Here is a 6,871-nt window from a genome sequence, read left to right as displayed (position 1 = left end):
TTTCGCCTGCTGCAAAAATCGTTAGTTGCATGCAATGCAAAGTTGCAAGATAGGATAGAATTGATTTCGTTTGCCGTGTGCACAAACCAACATCACTAGCGCATCTGGGTGGGCAGGTTTATATTAGGAATGCTCCTGTCATGCCTCCCAAAATGTTGAAACCTCGCGAGCCATACCCTACCAGCGCGATCTCTCAAGTGCCCTGAGTCCAAAAAATTGTCAAACTTTGACAGATTGTTTCTCCCAATCCAGGATATAAATGATTGATCCATTTGAACCTTTAGTGTCACATGAGTCTTGTCTACAATGGCCTATCTCGGTTTTAACGACTCGAAGCCATTTTCAATTGGTAGCATTTTTCGCCTGCTACAAAAACCATTAGTTGCATGCAATGCAAAGTTGCAAGATATGCTAGAATTGATTCCATTCGTCATGTGCACAAAAAAAAATCACAAGCACGTCCGTTTGGGCAAGTTTATGCTAGGAATTCTCCTATCATGCCTCCCAAAGCACCAGAACGTCGAGAGCCATACCCTACCGACGCGATCTCTCAAGTGCCTCGAGTCCAAAAAATTATCAAACTTTGATGGACTGTTTCTCTCAATCCATGATACATATGATCGATCAATTTGAACCTGTAGTGTCACGCGAGGCTCGTCTACAATGGCCTATCTCAGTTTCTAACGACTTGAAGCCATTTTCAATTGGTAGTATTTTTTTGCCTGTTGCAAAAACTAGGAGTTGCGTACAATGCAAAATTGCAAGATAGGCTAGAATTGATTTTGTTCGTCGTGTGCACAAACCAATATCACGAGCACATTCGGGTGGGCAGGTTTACGCTAGGCATGCTCCTGTCGTGCCTCCAAAAGCACCAGAACATCGAGAACCATACCCTACCAGTGCGATGTAGAAGTTGCTTGACAACTTTTTTTACAATAATGATATGTTTTGCTCAAATTGTATCTAGACTCAATCTATGACTCCCATGACCCAATAATGACTCAAATAATTCTCCATTATTAAACAAGAATCAAGAATGCTCATGATTGACCTTATCAAGAATGGTCATGATTGACCTTATCGCATCACATAAACTCAAAACATAGTCACATATTATTCAAAAAAAATCCTCTAAATATGGACAAATCAGCTCTTGGCTATTTAAATATACAAAAAAATGTGTTACAAATCATCTCATGGGCTTTTATACAAAATTTGGCATTTAAATATGTGTGATTCAGCTCATCGCCTTTTTAATATACAAAATTTGGCATCTAAATATGTACAAATAAGCTCATGGCCATTTAAATATACAAAATTATGCTCCTAAACATGTACAAATCATCTCATGGGCATTTATATATACAAAAAAGGAATATAGAACAATTGGCCGATGATATATACAAAATTCTCAAAATCATTCTACTCTGAACTGTAGAATCAATCAAGTGAGCCTTCAGGATCAACTCTAACCCATATTGTGTCAAGTATTGCCTCGTGGTCAGATTCACGAACTTTCCATAAAATCTTGTTATGAGGTCTACCATGGTACTTCATCAAATGAATATTTGTTGCAACAACAAGGTTAGAGAAATGAAGAATATGTCTATGTGTTTCAAAGTCCTTAAACAACCAAACATCAGAATTCTTGATAAGGTATCTCCTAAGCCATGTTCTTGTCATGACAACAGACCCTATTGGGTAATCAATACCCTCTCCATCAATGATTTTGGTTGTCAATTTTCTTTTAGGCTCAAAACAGCGACACAAAAAGTAATATGTTCCTTCTTCATTGTTCTCTTCTGCAACAACTGCATACACATGACCTGCATTTTATAAAGTGATAATTAATACCAAAAATAAAGTGTGGTGTACAACAAAATGAACCAAAAAGAATACTTGCAAAAAAATTAACTCAAAAAATCACTTGAATCCATTAGGTCGAATACATGGTCAAAATCCACTAATGTCTCCATCTGGCTCAATTGTAGTGCTTTGAGAATTTTATATGTATCAATGGGAACCAACGATCTACAAGACCATTTGTCAACCCACTCTTGTGATTCACATTCTTCCCACAAAAAATACATTCATGAAGAGCAAAAAAATACCATCTGTCTCGTATAAATTACAAGTGAACTTGCATTTGAACTCATAAATGAGTCCATGTCACTCGATCTTGCAACTGTACAACAATTTAGATAGTTTTCAATGTTAGATTCAGTGATCAACCAAAAATATCTACGAACCATTGATGTACCTGGATTACTTAGACCCATCGTAGAGTTACACCATCACACACTTGTTTTTGCATCTATCAACTCAGCACCACCTTCGTACTTGAATTCTTCTCTAGCTAGGGCTCTTTTTACACATGCTCCTGCACCATCGTGCTCTCCCTTACCATGTCCAGCCTTAGTGAAATTCCAAAAATGTTGTACACCGCTTGTCATATGCATCCTTGTCAACCAATAAAACATCCTTGCATTCTTGAATTGTGCAGTGCAATTATCTGACCATATTAAGTGTCGGTTGTATTGTATGTTTCTTTCCTTTAAATTATCATAGAAAAAATTTAAACATCCTTGTACAAACTAGTTTCTCTTGAAACATTTTCATAAATTTAGCTACAAATATATCATTTTTCACTAACTCACATCTCTTCAAATCTTTTCCATCTTTAACTCCATATGTGACTGTCTTGTATTTTCCAAAAGAAACTAGTTTCATACCAATTTCACATGTGCTCTCCAAATGTACACATCTTGGTAAACGTTGCAAACCACCACATATAGCGCAAGAACCTTCCAAACAAGGCATCTTATAATAAATACAACCATCATGTCTATTACATATCACACTTGAAATAAATTCTCTTGTCGACTTAGGAGGTGCTTGTATATTGCATTCCTGCAAAACATCGTTAGTGTGCAAAGTAGAACAAATATGATGAAAAATATCATAGTGCATGGAAAATTCAATATGCATCCTACAACAACATGTGGTACGTACATGATTACTCTTAATATAAAAAGGTTTTGCCATTTCAAAAAATATTTGAAAAATTCTTATTTGAGGAAACTTTTCAAGGAATCTTTCATAAAATTTTGTTTGAGTCATATCCAAATAGTGTTTGGCATGTGGCTCACGATTTGTAGACCCGATTCGCCTTCTAACAACATCTCTTTGGTTGGGCGAAAATCTTGTGTCGTCATGCCAAAAAAAATTAATTAATGTTCTTAGTGCATCAACAACAACTTTGTCTTTGCGTGGTAGTCTACTTGAGAATGCCCAAAGAGAATTATTGTTAGGTTCCTCTATTTTTTCTTGCCTCTATAATGCTTTACTTAATGTTGTTCTACTAACGTTTAATGACTTACTTGTTTTGCCTATCAAACGATCTTTTTTTATTTTCTTTCTCATTATGGTTGATGTAATGACACGTTGAGTAACATTAGAATCTTTAGTACGTGATTTTGAACCAATAGCTTGATATGCATCAAATAGATTTCTCACAATATTTCTTTTGTTGTTACTTTTGGATGATCTTAGGCCTAGGATTTTCATTGTCTCTCTAAAATTGAAATTTTTAATCATTTGAACAATTAATTGACATCGTGTGGTTTGATTTAAGTTTTCAAAAGAGTTTTTCCATATTCTTTTATCCATTCTCTTACAAGTTCGTTCATTCATTTTATCGAGGATTGGCTTCAATATATTCTCATCAATGTCAATTAGATACTTTGATTTCCTACGAATTATTCTATGAGGTTTTAACATCGGTGCATTGCGTGCATTGGGTACATTCAATTCATCAGATAGAGAAGGTGTATGTTCATTATTTAATTGATTATTCAATGTGGTCTCTTCTTCAATCGCATTAGGTTCATATGGTAAATCACATGTCTCTTCTTCAATTGCATTAGATGCATTATGTTTGTTTGGTAAATCGAATTGAGATGTTGATGATGACATACCTTCTTGTCTCATTATTCTTATGTCAGGTAATTTCTTTATACATTGCCTTTGTCTTTCCTTTTCAGCCTCTCATCGTTCCATCATTCCTCGCTTGTTCTTTCCCATGGTTGATATTGATTGTCCTAAATATAATTATTGCAGTTGAAGAAAAATAAACTCTACAACTCCCAAAGATCACCTGCATGCAAACCTATCACAGAAGGAGAGAAGAAAAAAAGCTATGGAGGCCAAAATTTAGAAATCCAGAAAAGAGGAGTCATATTGATTGTGCAACCAGAATGCAATTCAATAATTACAGTTGTTATGAAAATACAAAGAGAGAATCCTTATAAAAGGATACTCGAAACCCTAAAGAATTATAAGATTCCTAAGTTTAGCTTAAGCATTGAGTATAATAGACTAATAATTAAATAAATAATTATTAGCTAATAAAATATTACTCTAACAAGAATCATATTACATATATATGTAAACAAAAGTTTATAAACAATCAAATAACCATAGATTTGAGAATTATCATTGTTTTTTTTTTAATCAAAACTATTAAATAATCACAATAACATTGACAAAACTAATAAGAACAACAATTCAATCATTTGAAATCATGTAAAAACAAAAAATTCACTTACTTCTATGTATAAAACAGTCACAGAAGCGCAGACACAGTTGTTGTGGGGCCTTCAACGACCTCAAAAACTTCTTTTGAGGCCATAGAGGCAGTTGGGCAACTAAAATTATATGTCCCAGTACCGTGTACGTGGTCTCTTTAGTAATCCCATACGCATTGTTAGGCCCTATAAATGTTTGTAGACCAACGTTAATATTCTCGATACCCCGTATGCGTTGTTAGGCCTTAAAAACCAACGAACTAATAGTCCTAGTACCTCGTACGCAGTGTAGTAAAGAAACTGTGGAGAGAGAGAGAGAGAGAGAGAGAGAGAGAGAGAGAGAGAGAGAGAGAGAGAGAGAGAGAGAGAGAGAGAGAGAGAGAGAGAGAGATTAAAGTTTAATTATCATTAATAAAATATCTATACACACATCTTTTAAAGAACTCTTATTTATTTGACATGACTTCAAAAAGTGAGAATATTTATTTGACATGACTGCAAAAAAGTGAGAATATTTATTTGAGACCGTTAGCTAGATCATCAGCTTGGAAACAACTCCATTGTGTGGCTCTTAGTATTCTGAGAATTGCAGAGGAACAAATTGGAAAGAAAAAATGTGCATTACCAAAGATTGCCCAAAGCCCAACAACAAGAGGAGTGTGGTTGAGGGATGATGCACAGTGGGTTTTGTACACTGATTCAAATGCTAAGAATATCAAGGAAAGTATAGCCTCTGCTTCTCAAACTGTGGACCTTGGGATTATTAGGTCTACTGTTCATCCAAATGGTGACCACTACATGAGAGACCTAATTGCAATACAACAATATAAAGTAAGGGAGATAAAGGGGGTAGGGGGAAGGAGAGAGAGAGAGAGAGAGAGAGAGAGAGAGAGAGAGAGAGAGAGAGAGAGAGAGAGAGAGAGAGAGAGAGAATGGAAAAATGTGCATTACCAAAGATTGTCCAAAGCCCAACAAAAGGAGTGTGATTGAGGGATGATGCACAGTGGGTTTTGTACACTGATTCAAATGCTAAGAATATCAAGGAAAGCATATCCTTTGTTTCTCAAATTGTGGAACTTGGGATTATTAGGTCTATTGTTCATCCAAATGGTGACCACTACATGGCAAACCTAATTGCAATACAACAATATAAAGTAAGAGAGAGAGAGAGAGAGAGAGAGAGAGAGAGAGAGAGAGAGAGAGAGAGAGAGAGAGAGAGAGAGAGAGGGTGGAAAAAATGTGCATTACCAAAGATTGCCCAAAGCCCAAAAACAAGAGTGTGGTTGAGGGATGATGCACAATAGGTTTTGTACACTGATTTAAATGCTAAGAATATCAAGGAAAGCATAGCCTCTTCTGCTCAAACTCTAGACCTTGGGATTATTAGGTCTACTGTTCATCCAAATGGTGACCACTACATGGAAGACCCAATTGCAATACAACAATATAAAGTAAGGGAGATAAAGAGGGTAGGGGGAGGGAAAGAGTGGGGAGGGAGAGGGGGAGAGGGGGAGAGGGAGAGAGAGTGAGGGAGGGAGAGGGGGAGAGAGGGGGAGGGAGAGAGAGAGAATGGAAAAGGGAGAGAGAGAGAGAGAGAGAGGGTGGAAAAGGGAGGGAGGGAGAGAGAGAATGGAAAAGATAGATAGATAGAGAGAGGATGGAAAAAATGTTTGTTACCAATGATTTCCCAAATCCAACAACAAGAGGAGTGTGGTTGAGGGATGATGCACAATGGGTTTTGTACACTAATTCAAATGCTAAGAATATCAAGGAAAGCATAGCCTATGTTGCTCAAACTGTGGACCTTGGGATTATTAGGTAAACTGTTCATCCAAATGGTGACTACTATATGGAAGACCTAATTGCAATACAACAATATAAAGTAAGGGAGATAAAGGGGGTAGGGAGAGAGAAAGAGTGGGGAGGGAGAGAAGAAGAGAGAGGGATGGGGTATGGAGGAAGGGGAGAGGGGGAGCGTGTTGGTTTGTCATTCTTCTAAGTAGTATTAGTACTGCTTTTTATATTGTAATAATGGTTCATCTTGCCACCTTAGGATATCGCATGACCCCTTAGGACGTCATATGCTCCTAAAGGGTCATGTGGTGTTATGTGGGGTCATACAGTGTCCTATGACCCCTTAGGACACCATATGACCCCTTAGGTGTCGTTATGGGTCATGTAATGTGTCCTTAGGGGTCATATTGTGTCCTAAAACCCTTTAAGACACCATATGGTGTCATTATGGGTCGTATGGTGTTCTAAGGGGTCATATGGTGTCCTATGAC

Source organism: Cryptomeria japonica, chromosome 8 (genome assembly GCF_030272615.1).
Source record: "Cryptomeria japonica chromosome 8, Sugi_1.0, whole genome shotgun sequence".
NCBI lineage: Eukaryota > Viridiplantae > Streptophyta > Pinopsida > Cupressales > Cupressaceae > Cryptomeria > Cryptomeria japonica.
This window is presented reverse-complemented; position numbering follows the sequence as displayed.